The following is a 23,896-nucleotide window of genomic DNA, read 5'->3' on the forward strand; positions in this document are numbered from 1 at the left end:
AATACTTTGTTATATACCCTTTGTTGGCAATGACAGAGGTCAAACGTTTTCTGTAAGTCTTCACAAGGTTTTCACACACTGTTGCTGGTATTTTGGCCCATTCCTCCATGCAGATCTCCTCTAGAGCAGTGATGTTTTGGGGCTGTCGCTGGGCAACACGGACTTTCAACTCCCTCCAAAGATTTTCTATGGGGTTGAGATCTGGAGACTGGCTAGGCCACTCCAGGACCTTGAAATGCTTCTTACGAAGCCACTCCTTCATTGCCCGGGCGGTGTGTTTGGGATCATTGTCATGCTGAAAGACCCAGCCACTTTTCATCTTCAATGCCCTTGCTGATGGAAGGAGGTTTTCACTTAAAATCTCACGATACATGGCCCCATTCATTCTTTCCTTTACACGGATCAGTCGTCCTGGTCCCTTTGCAGAAAAACAGCCCCAAAGCATGATGTTTCCACCCCCATGCTTCACAGTAGGTATGGTGTTCTTTGGATGCAACTCGGCATTCTTTCTCCTCCAAACATGACAAGTTGAGTTTTTACCAAAAAGTTCTATTTTGGTTTCATCTGACCATATGACATTCTCCCAGTCCTTTTCTTGATCATCCAAATGCTCTCTAGCAAACTTCAGACGGGCCTGGACATGTACTGGCTTAAGCAGGGGGACACGTCTGGCACTGCAGAATTTGAGTCCCTGGCGGCGTAGTGTGTTGCTGATGGTAGCCTTTGTTACTTTGGTCCCAGCTCTCTGCAGGTCATTCACTAGATTCCCCCGTGTGGTTCTGGAATTTTTGCTCACCGTTCTTGTGATCATTTTGACCCCACGGTGTGAGATCTTGCGTGGAGCCCCAGATCGAGGGAGATTATCAGTGGTCTTGTATGTCTTCCATTTTCTAATAATTGCTCCCACAGTTGATTTCTTCACACCAAGCTGCTTACCTATTGCAGATTCAGTCTTCCCAGCCTGGTGCAGGTCTACAATTTTGTTTCTGGTGTCCTTTGACAGCTCTTTGGTCTTGGCCATAGTGGAGTTTGGAGTGTGACTGTTTGAGGTTGTGGACAGGTGTCTTTTATACTGATAATGAGTTCAAACAGGTGTCATTAATACAGGTAACGAGTGGAGGACAGAGGAGCCTCTTAAAGAAGAAGTTACAGGTCTGTGAGAGCCAGAAATCTTGCTTGTTTGTAGGTGACCAAATACTTATTTTACCGAGGAATTTACCAATTAATTCATTAAAAATCCTACAATGTGATTTCCTGGATTCTTTCCCCCCATTCTGTCTCTCATAGTTGAGGTATACCTATGATGAAAATTACAGGCCTCTCTCATCTTTTTAAGTGGGAGAACTTGCACAATTGGTGGCTGACTAAATACTTTATTGCCCCACTGTATAACAAACCCAAATAAATAAATAAATAAATATTTTCCCCCAATATTTTATGGTGTTTTGGGCAATAATTATCTGTGCAAGATTACAATCAGGACGGAACTGAGAGAGAGAGAGAGAGAGAGAGAGCCTTTGACTTTTATATCCTCTTTATTTACAACTGTGATAGTTAAAAGAAAATTATTTACATATTTACAGCATGAAAAAAGATTATATTAAAGGTCACTGATCACCAGTGAAAATTGAGTTTGTTATCGTCCATTATAGAGAACAGTCCTTTGTTTGCACACCAGGTTTTTTTTTCAAAGGTTTCTGTGTTCCTGTTGAGTCTGTGGAATTCATGCTCTAGTTTTATGCGTGATTCTGTCAGTGCTTTAAAGAAGTTCACAGTGTTCATGTCTTTTCCTCCAGTCTTTAGTCTGTAAGATTTCCAGATCGCTACTTTTGCCTGTCCTGTCAGAAAGTTCACCAGAGTACAGAGCTCTCGGCGTGAGCTGGAATATTTGCATCTGAGGATGAATGTGGATTTTGAGAAGGGTGCTCCAAGCTTACTGATGGTTCTCTCCAGTGTGTTGAAGAGACGGTCCAGCCGGTGGCAGTCGCTGAAGCAGTGGAACACGGTTTCTGGTAGTCCACAGAAGTTGCAGAGGGAAGAGCTAGCGAGGTTGCACTTGAACAGAAAGGTGTTCATTGGCATTGCAGCGTGGAGAACTCGCCACTGTAGGTCTCCAGATCACTTTGGCAGTGGGCTCTTGTATAGCACTCTCCATGAGGGGGACTGAGGTGGAGATATGGGCAGGTGTGTTCGCCATTTTGTGTCTGTTCTGCTTTTCAGCTCTCTGGAAAGTTTGTTTTTTAAAACAGAGATGTTTCGTTGTTTTTTTGTTGCTGTTGAAAGTAGGATATTTTTGACTGTTTTATATGAGAGCAGTTGCCCTGTGATATCTTCGTCAGGGGCTTCACGGGAAGTTATGTACAGTTCCGGAAAGGACGTCTGTTCCGGACCTCCAGTTATATAGTCGCTTATAGTGATATGGGAAACAGAGTTTTCACCATCTTTATTATGTTACCCACAATCCTCTCTGATCTGCCCCGATCTCCTTGGTCAGTTGGGATGCTGGCAACCACTCTCTCTTTTCCTGGTCAAAGAGGTCTCTTACTTTCGCCTCTCCTGCAGACACAAAGGTGGTGATCTCGCTGTTGGACATGGTCTGTTCAGGGAACCAAGTGTTGTAAAAGAGTGGCTCGTTCAGACCGTAATGGTCTTTCCGATACACTCTAACCTGGCCCCAGGCTTTAAAGACAGTCTTGTAAAAGGTTCTGGCTGGCACAGTCTTTGTAGCATTAGTGGACATTAAAAACATTTGCCTGTCGAGTCCCATCCTGCCTGCAAATCTCAGTACTGAGAGTCCAAACCTCACCCACGGTACAGTGTCAGGACTGTACAGCCATTTCTAGGCTGCTTGTAACCCCATGGCCTTCAATTTGGACTGAAGTTGGATCAGACTCTGCCCGCCCTCACACGCTGGTTAACTCAGTGCACCGGCTGGTAACCAGTGGTGACCGTACCATACAAAGTCCACAAAGTACTTCTGGAGTCGATGTAGTAGCTCTGGAAGTGGATCCAGTACTGTTAGGCGGTGCCATAGCTTTGAAGCAGCCAAGTTGTTTAAGACCAAGACTCTGCCCCTATAAGACAGTCATGGTTGAATCCATCTCCATTTGTCCAGCTTTTCCAACACTTTGTTTTCCAGTCCATCCCAGTTCTTCTGCATTTACTCCTCTGTCCCCAGGAAGATTCCCAATATTCGTAGTCCTTCCTTATTCCATGTACACTGCTGTGGTAGTCGAGGTGGACTCTCATCCTGCCATTGTCCTACAAGTAGAGTGTTTGTTTTGTTCCAGTTAACGCGTGCCGATCATGCTTCCTGAAAGACCTTGAGGCGAGAACACAGATGGTTAATGTTGCCATTAGATATTATTATTATTAGTCACATCATCGGTGTCTGCTGCGAGTTTAACTGTGGTCATGTCAGACACGTCAGGAGTTAGTACTGAGAAGCCTTGCAGGTTTTCTCGCAGGCGTTTAAGCAGAAGCTTGATGGAGAGTGCGTACAGGAACCCAGGCAGGCTGCAGCCTTGTCGAACACCTCTGAGTACGGGGAAAGTTTGTGTTAACGTTTCATTTATTTTTAGCATGCTGTGCACATCAGTGTGAAGCAGCCTGATCCATGTGATGAAGCGTTATCCAACACCAAAGGCTTCAAGGGTCTTGAAGAGGTAGCCATGGTCTACTCTGTCAAACGCCTTTTTTTGGTCCAATGAGATGAGTCCAACATCTGCTTTATGAATTCTAGTGAGGTGTAAAAGGTCTTGTACTAGGAAAAGGTTGTCGAAGATTGATTGTTCAGGGATGCAATATGATTGGTCCTCATGGATTATTGTAGCCAGAAATGTTTTTAAGAGGTTTGTTAGTGTCTTTGAAAAAAATGTATAGTCAATTCCTAGGAGAGACACAGGTTGCCAGTTCTTTAAGCTCCCGAGGTCGCCTTTTTTGGGAATAAAGGTGATTATGGCTCTCCTAAGGCTGAGGGGTAAGATCTTGGATTCCATGCATTCTTGTATGACCGAGTGGAGGTCTGGGCCGATGAGAGACCAGAAGGTTTTGTAGAACTCAGAGGTCAGACCATCCAGCCCTGGTGACTTGCCGTTTGACAGTTGTTGGGTGGCTGTACTGAATTCCTTGAGTGAGAGTGGTTCTTCAAGTTCACTCCTCTCATGCTCACTCAGCTGTGGTAGTCTGCTGAGGAGTTCCTCAGTGGCATCAGGGTCACATGGCTGGCTGCTGTACAGTTCTTCATAGAACAATAACGCATGTGAGATTATTTTATTTTTGTCGGTGGTTTCTTGTCTGCTGGGTAGTTTTATGTGGCTGATGGAGTGCTTCCCTCTGATTTTTTTTCTCCAGTGCAAAGAAGAAAGAAGTTGAGGAGTCCGTTTTATTAAACTGTGTTAACCTTGCTCGTACCATTGCACCTTGATCTCTTTCTTCAGAGAGGTGTTTCAGGAGAAGTTTGTTGTGTTCCAGCTTTTCTGTGGTTGTTCTTGTTTCCTCTTCTTTGCTTATTGAACTGCTTAGTTTGAGGATTTCTCTTTTAAGAAGGCTGATCTTCCTCTTGATTTCGTTGGTGTTGTTCCTGGTGTATTGTTGGCAAAAAAGCTGGATCTGGATTTTACCAACATCCCACCACTGACTTAATGATGAATACTGTGATTTTCTCTCTCTCCAAGAAACCCAGAAAAGTGTGAAAGCATGAATAAAAAGGTGATCCTGTAGTAAACTATTGTTAAAGTGCCAGTGATGCTGACGGAACGTGCTCAGTGAGGTTGTGACAATGACAGAGATGTAGTGATGGTCAGAGAGTGGAGTGGGATGGATGTTGTAGAACCTGCCTCTGTTGAAACTCTGAGTGTAAAACCTATCCAGTCTTGCTGTCTGGATCTTTTCAGAGGTGTATTTTAGCCAGGTGTACTGTCTGTCTGTGGGTCGAGTTTCCCTCCACACATCTACTAGGCTGTGGTTCTGTATTACGGTTCTGAGTGTCTCTGCTGAGTGAGGATGAGGTTCATCGTGGTTACGGTCTAAGCTGTGGTTCAATGTGCAGTTGAAATCACCAGCTAGAATAATGATCCTTTCCTGGGGAATGTCTGAGATGGCTTTATTCAGACAACTGAAAAACTGAATATGGTATGTGCCAACGTTGGGAGCGTAAATGTTGATCAGGGAAAGGGAGAGTTTGTTGAGATCGATATCTACTCTCTGCATCCTCCCGGGTACTATTTCTACGATGTTTACTGGCTGCTCTTGAATATCTGGGGAAAGCAGTATGGCGACCTCGGCGCTCATGTTTGACCCATGACTGAGGAAACCCTGACCTTTCCACTCGGTTAGCCACTCTGTCTGATTGTTAATGTCTGTGTGGGTCTATTGTAAAAAAAAAAAGAAAAAGATGTTTGCTTTTTTTAGTGGTAGAAAGCTGAAAAGACTGAACCTCTTCTCAGTACTGTGACAGCCGTTGATATTAAGAGAGCTGATGTTTAGAGATGCCATAATAATGAGCTTAAAAATATCACTGAGGAATATACGGTGATTCTTTCGCTTCTCTTTAATATAGTGTCTCTTCTTTTTGGACTTGCACTGAATCATTCTTTTTACTTTTGGCATTAGTTTCTTTAAGCGGTATTGTTTGGGTTGGTTGAGTTCTTCCAGGGTTGCATGCTGCATGGCTCCGTGACAGGACAGATAGAAACGTGACAAATTTGGGAAGAAAACACTGAGTTGGGGTTTTCTGGCGCCTTTGGTCAAGTCTAGGAATGAATTTATTTGAGATACTGTGTATAATTGAGAGTTGTTACAGGATTTACTCAGAGGTGTCCGTATCTTCATCAGAGCTGCTCTCGATGTCCCTGAGCTAGGTCTCTGTCTTATTGCCACACTGTGAGCTTTCTAAAGCCATCTCAGAGCATGTCCCCTGTGTTCCCTCCTCTGTCTCAGCTTCTACTATAACATCAGGATGAGCTTCTGGAGGAGCAGGCTGTGAGTGCTCTTCAGTCGGAGCTGGTTCAGTCTGAGGCAGTGATGGAGCTGATGGGGGTTCAAAACAATTAGTAAATAATACAAGAAAGAATAGCAAAAAAGTAAGAAAGAGAAATGTAAGCTCTCAGCCAACCTCACCACATCCTCCACCAGCAAACTCCCAGCATGCAGTGCAGAGCGAGAGAGGGAGAGCGAGCAGTGTGTATATGCACGTGTGTGTGTGTTTACTGACCGCAAAAACCCAAATGTCTAAATACGAAATGAATTTTACCCCAGTCAAAAGCAGCACCTTGCAGCCAACTGTCTGCATGCACAATAAACACTCTGCTCACATTTTTTATCAGTACATTTTACTCATCCATTGTGCAAATTAAGCGCAAATAATATATTCCCAAACACAATTGCAATATTTAAAGCAAAAAACATTGCGTTGAATAAACAAATTAGAAAGTACCATTTGCTAATCGATATACCTGACTAAACAAAGTCAAGATGGAGTTCAGCAACTGTTTGTCTTGAAATTGTCTTTTGGTTCTCGTGTTCTCTTTTCTTCAGGTAGATTTCTGCTTTCCATCACCTCCCACACTCCTCACACACTCCTCCATCGTGTATCAGGATGAAGCTCCTCGCTCTGGTGCTCCTGCTCTCTGCTTTCTCCTCGCTGACCCTGACAGAGGTGGTGAAGGCTTTTGACAAGTCTAAGTGTTCTGAGTTCTTCATCCAAAGCCCAAATAAAAGAAACACGATCATCACCCCAACAGTTTTCAAAGGGTATCAGTATAAGAAGATTTGTCAGCGCTGGAAACAGGCATACAGATTTGCAACACTCTATGACATTGAGCGCAGGATCCCAGTCTACTCAGCCTACAAATACACTGGGTATAAGAAAACCAATCAAAATGAAGAGTGGAAAAATGAGCCCCAGGTGAGTGGAGCATTGTATATACCGTACAAGCCATGTGTGACTGAGAAGCTGCTGAGGTGCTTGACTGCCCTTTAAAAAAAATCCCAGCAGATCATGATGCTCACAAACGATTCAGCCTCTTTAAATGTGTCAATCAGAATCAGAATGAGTCACTGAGTCGTTCCGTTATTTCATTTCATTTCATTTCATGCTTCACAATTCAGTGTGTTCTGTCCATGAAGTAAACATCAAGGGAAACCTTTATTGTTATAATCCACATTGAAATCACCCATGATAACACATTCTGACCAATTCAAAATGTCAACATTCATGCATGAACTTTCAAATTCTGCAAAAAAGTCACTTTGTTTAGGAGGCCTATAGCACACGATGAAAATAATTGGTTTGGTCTTTGGTAAACTTAACTCCAACCAGACTGTCTCTAGGCTATCACCAATGTCTTTTCTGTGGTGGAAAGCAATGTCTTTATATACATAGGCACAAACTCCCCCACCTTGGCAATTTCGATCTTTTTTCACAGGAATGTATCCAGGGATAACAATCTCCGAATCCATCACCGAATCATCCAGCCATGATTCTGTAATCCCGATGACACTGGGTTGAGCTTTGGCAGCTAGCTCACGAAGTTTGTCAACTTTTGGCAGTAGACTACGCACATTCAAGTGGCTTATGTGTTAAACCGTGGTATCTGATCAAATTTTCCCCAAGAAAAGTATCTCCTGACATTTTTTCCCTTTCATTCCCTCCTCTTATTTTTTCCACTTTACCCACATTCCTTACATATTTTTATAGTGCTCCCCTTCACTGTTATTGTTTTTTTTCCCCTTTTCCAGTTCAGTCTCTAATCAGTTTATTGAACGGCTCGTTTACTACTATAATTATTTTATGAAGATTATTTCAGTTTTTCTTTGTACAGGAGATCATATATCAGACGCTGTCTGGGAAATAAGCCATTGACTGGGACATATGACCAACCCTGATTTAAGAGTGCTTATCAATCTACTCGCACTCCATTTAAACTAAAATCACGTCATTAAAACAGACAATCTAACCCATTTTGTCAATTTGTGCAAGTGATGATCTACATTGTCAGTTGTGCTTAGTCTTCAGTAAAAGAAAATAACTCCTGACCAAACTAGAACAATAACATCTCTCTTTTTATTTGCATCCCTCACTGCCATTTCTGCCTAAGGCTACGGTCCTTCTTTCATTTAGGCTCCTGAGGCTCGTTTACTCCGTTCGTTTTACTTTTTGAATTTGAGCCATTGAGCTTGAGCTCTCACATTCAATATCAAAGACTTTGGCTTTGATCCAGTCCAGGACATTTCCACTGAAAATCTGACCCAGTCACAGTGTTCATTCCAGACATCAATGTCAGATTTTCAACAAAAACAGACAAGACGATGAGACGGATTTTCTGTTGTTATTTTTTTCTTTCACTCTTGCAAACCATCATAAAATGCTATGGGGGTCCACGCAAACAGCACTGTGTGCACACCTGTATCAATGATCACACACGATCAATACTCACAGATGAAATGTTCGTCCACAACCTCTGACTTGATGGTTTGTACAGTTCACTGCTGAACATCCAGCCACTGTGCTTGTATTTTTTCTCACCAACTCCAGAAATAACTTGTCTGGTTTTGTGTAGCTTCCAGTAGTCTAAATGACTGTTCTGCTTCACGATGGGAGTGGTAATATGGTGGACAGATGGCTTCACTCTGACGAGCCTATGAGCTCTCCAGATTTTTAGGTAGAGTTCAGTGGTGAAAACTCGCTAACACGTCCTTGACGGGAATCAGAAACACTAAAACGTGCAGCACAGGAAGGTTTTAGCTTTCAAAGAGAGTTTGTGAAAAAGGTTTCCCTTGATGTTGACTTCATGGACAGAACATACTGAATTGTGAAGCAGGAAATGAAATGAAATAACAGAACGACTCAGTGACTCATTCTGATTCTGAGTGACACATTTAAAAAGGCTGAATCATTTGTGAGCATCATGATCAGTTTTTTTTTTTAAAGGGCAGTCAAGCACCTCAGCAGCTTCTCAGTCACACATGGCTCGTATATACAATGCTCCACTCACCTGGGGCTCATTTTTCCACTCTTCGGTTCGGACGGTTTTCTTAGAACCAGTGTATTTGTAGGCTGAATAGACTGGGATCCTGCGCTCAGTGTCATAGAGTGTTGCAAATCTGTATCTGTTTTCCCAGCGCTGACAAATCTTCTTATACTGATACCCTTTGAAAACCATCGGTGTGATGATGTTTCTTTGATTTGGGCTTCGGATGAAGAACTCGGAACACTGTCCAAAATTGCTCACCACCTCCATCAGGGTCAGTGAGGAGAAAGCGGAAAGCAGGAGCACCAGAGCGAGGAGCTTCATCCTGATACCCAGTGGAGGAGTGTGTGAGGAGCGTTTGTTGTGTTTGAGGTGATGGAAAGCAGAAATCTACCTGGAGAAAGGAGAACTGAAGAACCATTGAATACATAAAATACATTTAAATTAAGGAGAGACCTGCTCTTATCAGTAGACCGACAGAAAGATCAGGTTTATGGGTGTAGACTCTTCATTTGACCAATTGGCATGAAATCCTTTGTCTACCTGTAACCAGTCATGAAACACTAGCCCTGTGCAGGGAACTGTTTAATGGCATCTAACACCTTGTTCTCTGAAGCTCTTCTCCCCAGCCGCGGTGATCATAAACATATTACTCTGGACTCAACTGTGTCTGTGTGAGTTTAACTGTTGTTGTTGTTGTTGTTGTTTTTTCTTCAGAAGGTAATATTTTCCACCACAACCACATCCTTCACACTTCCTGAAGTTACTAGCAGAGGCACATTAATATCAGACCTATGGATGTACTTTTGCTCTTTGCAATGGGAAGTCAAAAATACACTGGTAAATCAAAATGAATAAATCTCATCTCATCTCATTATCTCTAGCTGCTTTATCCTGTTCGACAGGGTCGCAGGCAAGCTGGATCCTATCCCAGCTGACTACGGGCGAAAGGCGGGGTTCACCCTGGACAAGTCGCCAGGTCATCACAGGGCTGACACATAGACACAGACAACCATTCACACTCACATTCACACCTACGGTCAATTTAGAGTCACCAGTTAACCTAACCTGCATGTCTTTGGACTGTGGGGGAAACCGGAGCACCCGGAGGAAACCCACGCGGACACGGGGAGAACATGCAAACTCCGCACAGAAAGGCCCTCGCCGGCCACGGGGCTCGAACCCGGACCTTCTTGCTGTGAGGCGACAGCGCTAACCACTACACCACCGTGCCGCCAAAATGAATAAATATTACTATTATTTAAAAACAAATCAAACTAAATTTCAAAAGAGACTGAAATAAGAATACTTCCTCATCAAAAACCGGGGCAAATGTGTGTGCAAATATTTCTCATATGTCAAGAGACTATTGTGGTAATGAAGGGGTTTAACATTATGGAGCATCATGAAAAATCATGGGCAATGCAAAAAATATTCAGATTTAAAAAGCACTGTAATTCCTACACCCTTCACCTGATGTAAATACTCTTACATTAAAGCCGAATGTCTGAATATTGAGCTCATATTCATTTAACTTCAACCCAAATATATTTTATTAGACATATTTATGGAGCTGACTGGATGTGTATATTTTACTGATCAGTTCCCTGATATTGTGTTGTCGTCTAATCTGCCCTCCTTTGAAAAAACCTTGGACACTCCTGTATTAGACGACTGAAAATGATTTAAAAACTTGACTCGACTTTCATGCTGTTGTATTGTATTGGTTTACAAAAACGACATGGGAAACTCCTCCATAAAACAAAGTCAATGTTCCTGTGTTTTATAAAAATGTTCCTTCTGACACACAGGACTCTTGAATGTTAGGCTAATACAGACTGAAAGAGAGATGATGCACGAGTGGACCACACCCACTGATTTAATTGGACAGGTCATGCATGATTTATTTATTTAACATATTTACTCTTCAGATCTTGAAAGTAATTCATGCCCAGTATAAAAATGAATAAAACCAACCTGTTTCTCACCAGAAGCTGCTGGAACTTGATGTTGAAGTTCAGAAGGAGATGTGAGATGATTGCAGGAAGAGATCTTAGTCGAGTGGTCTTTATCTGTAGAAGGTCATGTACACCGGTCACGTAGTGTTGTGGTCGAGAGGGGAGTGTAAAGAATAGTTCTGGTTTAAACCACTTGGGGCAGTTCTGTTAGAGGAAATAATCAGCTTCATGGTGGTAAGAGTAATTCCACTTCACTTCGTCTGCATCACACCACCCTGTTGTGGATTATTTTCCTGAAATTGCACACAGTGTTGCATTTTATTCCATACTTCTTGCAGTCATGCTCATTAAGGGAAACTTAAGACAAGACTCAACATCTGTGGAGAGAAAAAAGAATGAAGCAAGCCATCATATCAACCTGGAATAAACTGTTGGTACTATAAGTTCACTGCTGCCTAGATGATGAAGTACTCTGTCTTGATCCAAGTGACGTCAGGAGGATCCTGCTCAGAGTCAACCCATGGAAAGCTTGTGCAGACCAACTAACGCATGTCCTCACAGACATTCACAACACCTTCCTGAGCCAAGCCATTGTACCCCCGTGCTTCAAGGCCACCACCATCATACCACTGCCGAAGAAGACACCAGCATCAACCCTCAATGACTACCGCCCTATAGCACTCACTTCCATCAGAATGAAATACTTAAAGAAGCTGGTCAAGGACCACATAACATCAAGACTCCCTGAAATACTTGATCCACTTCAGTTTGCATACTACTGCCCTAACCGTTCCACTGATGACACCATATTGGCAGCACTGCACCTGAGCCTGGCACATCTGGAGAATAAGAACTGTTATTAAATGTTAATAAGAACTGGGGGAAGTTATTCACAACACCTTCCTGAGCCAAGCCATCATACCCCCGTGCTTCAAGGCCACCACCATCATACCACTGCCGAAGTAGACACCAGCATCAAACCTTAATGCAACACCTTTTGCTTCTTGGCCTTTTGGCTAAGATCAAGTGCAGTATCTGTTTTTATCAGTTTAATTAGGGCAGCATGGTGGTGTAGTGGTTAACACGGTCATCTCACAGCAAGAAGGTTCTGGGTTCGAACCCAGCGGCTGGAGATGGCCTTTCTGTGTGGAGTTTGCATGTTCTCCCTGTGTCTGTGTGGGTTTCCTCCGGGTACTCCGGTTTCCCCCACAGTCCAAAGACATGCAGTTAGGTTAATGTGGGATGGCCTTGGGCTGAGGCGTCCTTGAGCGAGGCACCTGACCCCTGACTGCTCCCCAGGCGCTCTAGTGGCTGCCCACTGCTCTGGGTGTGTGTGTTTACTGCTTCAGATGGGTTAAATGCAGAGGATGAATTTCACTGTGCTTGAAGTGTGCATGTGACAAATAAATAAAGGTTTCTTCTTATGGCTGAATGATGAGAGAAGCAGTTTTGGGACCAAAAGGTTGCCAGTCTGATTCCCTGGACGAGCCGGAATGGCTGAAGTGCCCTTGAGCAAAACACCTAACCCCCAACTGCTACCCAGGCTTCTCTGGGTATGTTGTACATCACTCTGCATAAGAACATTTGCTAAATGCCTGTAATGTAATACAACCCCGATTCCAAAAAAGTTGGGACAAAGTACAAATTGTAAATAAAAACGGAATGCAATGATGTGGAAGTTTCAAAATTCCATATTTTATTCAGAATAGAACATAGATGACATATCACATGTTTAAACTGAGAAAATGTATCATTTAAAGAGAAAAATTAGGTGATTTTAAATTTCATGACAACAACACATCTCAAAAAAGTTGGGACAAGGCCATGTTTACCACTGTGAGACATCCCCTTTTCTCTTTACAACAGTCTGTAAACGTCTGGGGACTGAGGAGACAAGTTGCTCAAGTTTAGGGATAGGAATGTTAACCCATTCTTGTCTAATGTAGGATTCTCGTTGCTCAACTGTCTTAGGTCTTTTTTGTTGTATCTTCCGTTTTATGATGCGCCAAATGTTTTCTATGGGTGAAAGATCTGGACTGCAGGCTAGCCAGTTCAGTACCCAGACCCTTCTTCTATGCAGCCATGATGCTGTAATTGATGCAGTATGTGGTTTGGCATTGTCATGTTGGAAAATGCAAGGTCTTCCCTGAAAGAGACGTCGTCTGGATGGGAGCATATGTTGCTCTAGAACCTGGATATACCTTTCAGCATTGATGGTGTCTTTCCAGATGTGTAAGCTGCCCATGCCACACGCACTAATGCAACCCCATACCATCAGAGATGCAGGCTTCTGAACTGAGCGCTGATAACAACTCGGGTCGTCCTTCTCCTCTTTAGTCCGAATGACACGGCGTCCCTGATTTCCATAAAGAACTTCAAATTTTGATTCATCTGACCACAGAACAGTTTTCCACTTTGCCACAGTCCATTTTAAATGAGCCTTGGCCCAGAGAAGACGTCTGCGCTTCTGGATCATGTTTAGATACGGCTTCTTCTTTGAACTATAGAGTTTTAGCTGGCAACGGCGGATGGCACGGTGAATTGTGTTCACAGATAATGTTCTCTGGAAATATTCCTGAGCCCATTTTGTGATTTCCAATACAGAAGCATGCCTGTATGTGATGCAGTGCCGTCTAAGGGCCCGAAGATCACGGGCACCCAGTATGGTTTTCCGGCCTTGACCCTTACGCACAGAGATTCTTCCAGATTCTCTAAATCTTTTGATGATATTATGCACTGTAGATGATGATATGTTCAAACTCTTTGCAATTTTACACTGTCAAACTCCTTTCTGATATTGCTCCACTATTTGTCGACACAGAATTAGGGGGATTCAGGGTTGTATAATGTTATGTGTGGATGCTCTTCATTAATTTCTGTTCCACCTTCAGTACAGTTATCCCCTAACATTTGGTTAGGAAACTTGGCCCACTGGGTCTCAACATGCCACTGGATACTAGACTTTCTCACAGACAGTCCCCAGACAGTACAAATTCAGAAAAAAATCCCACTTCTGAGACCATCATCCTAAACACCGGGCTTTCCCAGGGCTGTGTTCTGAGTCCTCTACTGTTCACCCTGATGACTGTTGTGCCCAGTATAACTCGAACTACATTATCAAGTTTGTGGATGACAACAGTGGTAGGCCTCATCAGCAATGATGAAGACTCAGCCTACAGGGAGGATGTGAACCAACTCATTGCCTGGTGCAATAACAACAAACTGTCATTGAATGTCAGCAAGACAAAGGAGAACACTGTTGACTTCAGGAAGAAGCATGCAGTACAGACGCTGCTCACGATCAACTGCAACACTGTGGAGTCAGTTAGGAGTACCAGGTTCCTGAGGTTGCACATCACAGACGACCTAACGTGGTCTGCAAACACCACCTCCCTCGTCAAGAGGGCACAGCAGCGACTGCACTTCCCAGAGCAATTGAGAAGAGCAAACCTTCCCCTCCTGTTCTCACCACATTCGACAGAGGCACTATAGAAAGTGAGACAGTGCTAACCACTATACCACCGTGCTGCTCCCATCAGACTCCTCAATTCCCTTAAATAAAAATAAAAATATATTTACACGCACGTGCACACACACCCCTCATCTTATGCCATTTTAATGACCATTCAACTGTTTATATTTCTCGAACCCTTCATAAATACATATCAGTGACAATGTTTATATTATTTATTATCACATTGCATTGTGCAATAAACCAAGTATTGGAAATAACAGCTGCAATATTTGTTCGGTCTCAGTTTGTCTATGTATGTCTACTATATCTTTCACTGCACATGGAGCTCAGAGCGACACAAGTTCATTCTGCTGTCCACGACTTGTAGTGTGATCTGGATGGCAATAAAGTTCACTTTAACTTTGACTACTGATGAATTATTTACACTGTTGACGTTCTAATTTCTTGAACTACCAGTTCATAACTTTATGTGACCTGTAAACAGCTTCAGAAAGCTCATGCTATGAATTTTCACTGGCATGGTGCGAAGTTTGAGGTTTTAACACACATTTTGCTGACAAAATAGTTCACTAAACAGAATAATGCAACATGTTCTTCAAGAGGTTTACACCTCAGTTAAACAGTTCAGTGTTTTCATAAAGAAGCTGAAAACTCAGCAGTTTGATGAAATGATGAGGTGACAAATTCTTCCACTTCCACAGCAACCACTGAAGTTTTATTAAAGATCTGGAGGTCATTCAGCAGGTCGTTCACCAGACCACTATAGACACATGCACACCTGCAATATGTAGTAGCAACAACTCCATGAATTTTTTCAACGACAAAATTGAAAATGTCTGACAAAAAATTCAAGCTACTAATTTAAAGCCAGATAATTTAAGCAACCCTGTAATTAACAATATAACTGTATCAGATCAACAATTAGAATGTTTTACTCCCCTTAGAGAAATTGAACTAATTTCATTAACTTCCATATCAAAATCTTCACCTTGTGTACTAGATCCCTTACCTACACCACTCTTCGAACAAATAATACCAGAAGCAATTGAACCACTTCTAAAAATAATCAGTTCTTCTCTTAGAATTGGCTATGTACCCAAATCCTTTAAGCTATTGGGTATCAAACCCCTGATTAAAAAATCTGACCTTGACTCCGATTTAGAGATTGAATTATAGGCCAATATCAAACCTCCTCGTTATCTACAAGATCCTAGAAAAAGCTGTGGCACAGCAGTTATGCTCGTATCGACATAGGAACATCCATGAAATGTATTAATCAGGATTTAGACCTCATCATAGCACAGAGACAGCTCTGGATAAAGGAGTAAATGACCTACTGTTGGCGTCTGATCAGGGCTGTGTCTCGCTGCTTGTATTGCTTAACCTTAGTGTAGCCTTTGACACTATTGATTGTTCCATTCTGCTGGATAGACTAGAAAATGTTGTGGGAGTTACGGGAACGGCCCTCTCCTGGCTCAGGTCTTATTTAACTGATCGCTATCGGTATGTTGATGTAAATGGCAAGTTTTATAGACATATTGAGGTAAAGTTTGGTGTTCCACAAGGTTCTGTCTTCGGCCCACTGCTTTTTTCTTTATATTTGTTATCTCTGGTTGATATTATTCTTAAGCATGGTATTAGTTTTCACTGTTACACAGTTCTGTGTTTCTGCAAAACCAGATGAGAGACACCAGCTTAATAGAATTGAGGAATGTGTAAAGGACATTAGACACTGGATGCTTATTAACTTCCATCTGCTTAACTCTGACAAGACTGAAGTACTTGTACTCGGACCACATGCAGCAAGAAGGAGGTTTTCTGATTCCACAGTAACTCTGGATGGCCTTTCTGTTTCTTCACATGCAGCAGTAAAAGACCTCGGAGTGATTATTGACCCCAGTCTTTCATTCGAAACTCACATTGATAACATTACCTGGATAGCTTTCTTTCATCTCAGAAATATTGCGAAGATATGAAAGTGAATGTCACTACATGATACAGAAAAACTAGTTCATGCTTTCGTTCCCTCCAGGTTGGATTATTGTAATGCCTTACTGTCTGGATGTTCCAGTAGGAGCATAAACAAGCTCCAGTTAGTTCAAAATGCAGCAGCAAGAGTCCTTACTAGAACTAGAAAATACGACCCCATCACCCCTGTCTTATCCACTCTGCATTGGCTCCCAATCAAATTTTGTATTGATTATAAAATACAACTTTTGACCTTTAAAACACTGAATGGTCTCGCACCACAGTGCCGGAGTGAACTTCTGGTCCATTATGACCCGCCATGCTGACTAGATCAAACGGTGCAGGCTATCTGCTGGTACCTCATATAGTGAAGGCTACATCAGGGGGCGGAGCCTTTTCTTACAAAGCCCCACAGTTATGGAACAGCCTTCCAAGTAGTGTTCGGGACTCAGACACAGTCACAGTGTTTAAGTCTCGGCTGAAAGCATATCTGTTTAGTCAAGTCTTGTGTTAACCCTTTGTGGTCAAGAGCTTCTCCGGCGAAGCTCGACAGGTTTAGAATGAGTAGTTCATGTTTTTAGATAAATATCTTCACAAAATTTTTATCATACTAGCATGATAAACATACTGACAGAAACTTTATACTTCATACTTTCCTATGTGCTCACTGCCAAATAATATTATGGTTTTTAAATTACCGAAAATAGATGAAACAAAACTTGTCACCTTCCTCAGTCACACTTGAGTTGGAGCACTGATCACACAATTATGCATTCATAAAGGACTGTTCACATGGTAACAGCATAATAATCACTTTCACTCTTTCGATTTCGATTGGTTTCTCTTTCGCGGTGGGAGCACCCACAGGATAAAATCTGTCAGACATAATTTAGGCTATTTGGAGGTAAAACTTGTTCTGAGATGGCGTGCGGATTTTATGCGCTTCGGATGATTCAGGACAGCGATTCAATTCATGATTCAGGACCGCTACTCAATTTCAGGACAGCGAATCAATTCATGATTCAGGACAGTCTTGAGAACTGCATCAGTGATGATGAGCAGTGACATTTTTTTTCTTACTTCGACTTGATCCAGCCAAAGATCAGCTTGAGTAAGTGTAAATATTTCTTCTATTTCTGATGAGCAGATCATTGTAACTGTACGGCTGGGTAAGAATTTTGTTGCGACCTTCATGCATATGGACTTTATTATTCGTGGTTGTTTTGATCACGTGCACTTGCTTTGGTGGCTGATTTGTTTTGTATTCTATCTCATTTTCTTGTGGAACTGCAGTAAAGCCTCAGCACCCTCTGAACGTTTGCGTGTCTCCTCTCGTGATTTTGCTCTTACTTCACGCTCTTTATCTTCCTCTGACTGCTGTTTTACTTTATCATGACCTATTTTCAGTGTTGGAGCCCAGTCTATGCTGTTGTCATTGAAAAGACCGCTAGGACGCCCTGTTAAAGACAGCGAGACACACGTTGTTTTCAGTATGGCGGCCATCGAGTGAAGCGTAAACAAAGAAACAGCTGGAGACTTTAATGCTTTGTGACTAAAAAAAGTACCATAAAATAATGACACATAGCAAGAAAAGCACTTGGAAAACACTAAGGACAGAGCTGAGAGGGAAATACAAACCTTTTACCAGGTGGCCACTGCAAACTCGAGCATGTTTTGACTCAGCTCCCTTCGATTTCAGTGCGAGGTTCAAAAGCCACCTTTCTCAATGTCTTTTTGTGAAATCCTGTGTTCGTTCACCTTTTTTCATTAGTTCATGGGGAACCCTGAAGAAACTTTTATCAGGTTTGATTGATTCGAACAACCTAAAACAACGCAAGCGTAAGGCATTTTTCACGTGAGCAGTGCACCTTCTCCGTACAAGCGCTTTGTCAGCTGAGCTTTGGTTGACCACCAGCTAAAGTTTTGAATAACTAATGAGGCAGATGTGACGTCACATGAAACCCAAGAATCGTCAACCAAATATGTCCTACGTACACAATACACTGTCTGTTCCTATTGCTCTAAATCAACCCATCTGATATGTGCAAGTTCACGTCAGATCTTACACACCAGGGGCGCAGATAGGATTTTTGAACTGGGGGGGACTGAGCTGTCAGCAAATTATTCTATTTTGTGTATATATATATATACATGAGTGATTCCACGCTTATGGGTACTGAAATGGGGACATGAACTTATTCACCTAAAACCATTTCTTTTTTTACCATCAGGTCACAAAACATGTAATCTTTAATGAATGATATGTTAAAAGATAACTTTAATTTTCTGAGATGTAATAAAAACATATTTATATGCCAAAGTCAAGCCTATGAGTTCCAAAATGATGTCTGTTACATTACTTCTGTTACGACTGTCCATCTCGTGTCTGTTACAAATTAATTACAATCTAGCTATATACCATGTTAATCTTATTGAAAGAATGTGTATGTTTATTCTACTACACATGTTTATTAATTATATTTGCTAAAACATCACCTTCCTATGTTTCAAAAAGTAATTCTACATTGTTAAAATTGAGAATATATATATGTCCACAACACTTCTGTTACGTTCTGACTTTGGCATATAAATATGTTTTTATTGCATCTCAGAAAATTAAAGTTATCTTTTAACATATCATTCATTAAAGATTACATGTTTTGTGACCTGATGGTAAAAAAAAGAAATGGTTTTAGGTGAATTTTTAAAAATAAGTTCATGTCCCCATTTCAGTACCCATAAGCGTGGAATCACTCATATATATATATATATATATATATATATATATATATATATATATATATATATATATATATACACACACACTACCGTTCAAAAGTTTGGGGTCACTTTGAAATGTCCTTATTTTTGAAAGAAAAGCACTGTTCTTTTCAATGACGATCACTTTAAACTAATCAGAAATCCACTCTATACATTGCTAATGTGGTAAATGACTATTCTAGCTGCAAATGTCTGGTTTTTGGTGCAATATCTCCATAGGTGTATAGAGGCCCATTTCCAGCAACTCTCACTCCAGTGTTCTAATGGTACAATGTGTTTGCTCATTGCCTCAGAAGGCTAATGGATGATTAGAAAACCCTTGTACAATCATGTTAGCACAGCTGAAAACAGTTGAGCTCTTTAGAGAAGCTATAAAACTGACCTTCCTTTGAGCAGATTGAGTTTCTGGAGCATCGCATTTGTGGGGTCGATTAAATGCTCAAAATGGCCAGAAAAATGTCTTGACTATATTTTCTATTCATTTTACAACTTATGGTGGTAAATAAAAGTGTGACTTTTCATGGAAAACACAAAATTGTCTGGGTGACCCCAAACTTTTGAACGGTAGTGTGTATACATGTTATTTCACCTCCCTCACTGCCATCACCAGGAACTACCTGCAGGCCAGGACAATGATAACATTTTAACATAGCCTATGGAAATCCAAAGTTTGCACATTATCATCACGCACAGAAATTGCAAAACTGCAAAACTAGTTTTAAAACCGCTAAGTTCCAACTGTTAACCATAGCGAGAGGCTGGGCTACGTGTGTGTGTGTAAAGTGTAAACCAGTGCATCCTGACTTTCTAACTATGCCTGTGTGTTGCGTGAGCGGCAGTCAGTCAACAACTCTTTGCAAAGTTTCCTTATGAAACAATATGCTCGCTGAAATTATGGCAGGGAACGCCAGATTAAACATTAAAACTGCCTTCTGAGCACTGTATCTACAGGCTACCACCGAAAGAAGGAGGCTACCAGAAAGGCATCTCTACTCCGTATGATTTTACTTTCACTACGACATTACTTTGAACAGACTATCAAAAAATTGCAAGGTGATATGATAAAGTAAGGCACAGTTTACTTACAGTCGTTTTTTTTTTTGAAAAAACGATGCGATCGTTTTCTGCCTTTTGGCACCCTTCATCATGCCATGTTGGGGTCCTGAACTAGGAGGCGCTGTCCCCGATATGCCTGTCAAACTTGTTGTGGGTAACCATAGCAACCAAGCTCGAGCTCGGAACCTGTGCAGTCTGCGCAGTTGCAACTATGTATGTGCTGCTGTGCACCTCAATAAACCGAATGGTAATTAGTCTTTTGATTTTTCCGTGAGGTTTGCCTTATGCAAAGAAAGACAGCATAGACGTTTTTTCCTCCCTATAAGTGGGGGGGACCGAACGAGGTGAATTTAAATCTGGGTGGGACGAATCCCCCCCGTCCCCCCCTCTATCTGCGCCCGTGTTACACACTCACATGTTACAGCTCCATGCTGATTTGCAAACACTTTGACACATTTCCACTTTTTACTCCCTGAAGTGTCACAGAAATTCTTACATATTACCCCATCAATTTTAGAGGAATTTCGAAAGGTGACAACAAAATTATCATGTAGATACCGTAAGTTGTTAAATTAATGAGCTCCATTCACAGAAACTCCTGCCCTTTACCACACACACATCTACAGTAGCCACACAGTCACAGCTCCATGATTTATCACAAGCATCCACAATTTCACCTGCATGCTGAGAACACCAGGAGAGAATCCGAGTTGTGCAGAGTATATCACATGATGAGGTCCACATTTCACAGGATCCTTTACACACTGACCATAATGTCATCTACAGTACACGTACACAGTCTGTCTATGTTCTAACGCCACCATCTGGACCTGGACAGTAATGACTTCATTGCCTAAAAACTCATGACTGGTGGTGCATACATCAGATACCCAGGCTTTTGTCGCACATCTCAGATGCGTGTGCGTTGTATGATGACCATGTGTGATGGGTCGCGGAACCGGAGGTGCTCAGGCCCTTCATCACTGCTTGTGGCTATATTTTGTGTTTGTATTTAAGGCTTGTTGCTGTGTGCTTTGTCAAAGACTGATAATAAGCAGGCCCTGGTCCTGAGATTCACTTGAACCCATGATGGCTCCCATGCTGCCCAGGCTTTTCTCTTCTGCTCTGTGTACAAGTAACTGTCTGTATCTATTTATGTCAGTTTGCATGTTCCTGTATGGAAATCTGCAGTAAAGAGCTCAAACTCCTTCATTCCCAAGACTCTCCTTTGTCTGACGATATGAAATACAAGAAACAGGAAACAAAATCCTCATTTCTGCTTCTATCTGCATGACCCGTGGTCTGTCGGAGGCATCTGCATGATAAGAGAGTTACCACCGGGAGGGAAAATATGTAAAATAGGTTTAAATAAGTGTAAGCGTGAATGTAAAATGCCTCAGAGTGTGTTGTGGCTAAGCACGAGCGAGACCGATTGTGTTTCTGGAGCAATCAAGCTGCTCCCTCATGTGGAGTCGTGATGAGGAGGAGCTGGTTCTCGATGCTGCCATCTCCTGGTGGTGAAGCACAATTTCAAGACAGACTTTTCGTTTTGTCTCATTCAGTTTTCACTCAGTCATGATTTTATAAATTCATTTTCAGTCTTTCGATTTCTTTATCTGTTCTCTTTATTATGTCCACACACCCAGACACACAGACATATCCAAACAGTCAGTTATTTCCTTCCAACACAGAGACAGACATCTGTCATTGTTGCTGGGATATTTATTCAGGAGATGATTACAAATCACAACTGGATTATTAACATCGATCATTGTACTAATATCAGTTAATAAATAAAGTCATAAAGACTGAAATCGTTGGTTGGAATTGGGATTTATTTTTATCTGTTTCAAAACAAAGTATTTTATGTGACTTGGCATAGATAAGTGACAAGTCTGCGCCGCAAAGTTATTGCATTTGAATGCCGCTTTAGAAGTTTGAAATAAATGATTTTTTTAATTACGATTAAAAAAAATCACCTGTGTATTTCTACTAAAATAAAGCAGAGAGGTTTCACTTCTGCTTTGACGAGGCATCTGAGGTCATAGCAGGAGTGCAGCAGGAGCTTCATCAGCCTGACGTTCACTCTCACTCTTACTGTGCCCCTCTGACTGGCCACGGAGTGGTTTGGGGCATTGACATAAACTGTAACATGGGTGGTGCAGTGGTTATTACTGTCACCTCACAGCAAGAAGGTTCTGGGTTTGAACCTCGTGGTTGACTGGGGCCCTTCTGTGTGGAGTTTGCGTGTAATCCTTGTGCCTGCATGGGTTTCCTCCCACAGTCCAAAGACATGCAGATTCGGTCAACTCTGTGAGTGTGAATGATTAACCCTGTCTCTCACCTGAAGTCAGCTGGAATTGGCTCCAGCTTCCTCCACAACCCTGACGGAGAAGCGGTATAGAGGATGGATGGATAATAATAATAATAATAATAATAAAGGAGATGCATGAGAGCAGGTGTGTGCTTTATTTCAGCTGCAGTGTTTTTGCCTAGAACTCATGCACACGCGTAACTTTAGTGGAGAAAAAAAAATGACACTCCTTTTGGTTTTTTTAGTCTTTTTAACATTAACATTGAAACAACCATCTGTTAATAATTTGTTAATTCTTTAATGTCACCGATGATTTCTTCATGTTGAAGTTGAACCTCGGTTCATGTTACCTAATGCAGTAAACGTTAGTAGTGACACCAACATGGAGGCCGAGCAGTACAATATATACAGGAATAAACAGACTTGTACATGAGTGATAGAAAACACAGCGTCTATAATAAACCTGTGGACAAAACTGAGGTGAGTTTATTCCTCAAGTCAGGACTTGGTGCTTTATCTCCACCGAAAGGAGCAGGAACAGCTTTAATACACAACAACATGTGACCAGAGAAGACCGTTTATTAGAGAAAGAAGAGCGAAGAAAGCCGTGATACCACTCTGAAATAAACTGTTCCTGAACGTCATCACTTATTCATTCCTGAAACGGTTGAAGTTCGAACATCTTTAACCACCAGTTCGCTTTCCCCTGACCTCAACAAACATCAAGTGACCTTGAACCAGTTTCAAGAAGCTTGCAAAACTTGCATTTACAACACACTATTCTGAAAAAAAACTCTAATCAGAAGAATCTCACAGAATAACGGTTTCTGAGGCTACATCCACACGACAACGAGATTTTTTTTTTAGCAAGTAAAAAAAATATCGCGTCCACATGGGCAATGGATCAGTAAAATATCAGGTACATATGGCAACGCAACGCTTGCTGAAAACAATGCAATACACATGCCACACCTCTACGTGCGCTGTAAGACGGTCCCATCGGAGACACCAGAACAATAGAAGAAGTAGGACGCATGCGCATAAACCCCTTCTTCTACCCGGCGTGAATGAGTGAGTGCTGCTTGTTCTAGTCATGTGGTTGTGACGTCATCGTAAACAAATCCGTTCTACTCATCCAGATGACTTCGCAACGGCGCCGTTGCCAGATTTTTCCACTCTGGAAACCGTTCTCAAAAAATATCGTTTTGGGGCACCCAAAACGCCGGTGCCGTGTGGACGCCAGGCCGAAACGATAAAAAATTTTATCGGATTCACCTGAATCCGTTGCCGTGTGGACAGGGCCTGAGAAAATTTCACAACAGTGAAACAGCTCAGCGTTTTTATAAAGGAGCTGAGAACTCAGGTGACATTT

General features: G+C 41.9%; 1 protein-coding gene and 1 pseudogene across 2 annotated transcripts in view; one reads left to right on the forward strand and one right to left on the reverse strand.

Moving 5' to 3' along the window:
- The window catches only part of LOC132884731 (endonuclease domain-containing 1 protein-like), a 37,918-nt gene extending 26,630 nt beyond the window's left edge, over nucleotides 1-11,288 (reverse strand). The window contains exon 1 of one of the 2 annotated variants that reach the window (XM_060918626.1): nucleotides 10,950-11,288. The gene's annotated coding sequence lies outside the window, so the exon portion shown is untranslated. Of the gene's footprint in view, nucleotides 1-8,438; nucleotides 8,524-10,949 lie in introns of those variants that run through there. The other variant, XM_060918627.1, reaches the window with a different exon arrangement.
- A 638-nt stretch (nucleotides 11,289-11,926) lies between these two features.
- Nucleotides 11,927-12,026, forward strand: LOC132885568 (U2 spliceosomal RNA; annotated as a pseudogene).
- Nucleotides 12,027-23,896: the final 11,870 nt, after the last annotated feature.

Source organism: Neoarius graeffei, chromosome 4 (genome assembly GCF_027579695.1).
Source record: "Neoarius graeffei isolate fNeoGra1 chromosome 4, fNeoGra1.pri, whole genome shotgun sequence".
NCBI classification, from domain to species: Eukaryota; Metazoa; Chordata; class Actinopteri; order Siluriformes; family Ariidae; genus Neoarius; species Neoarius graeffei.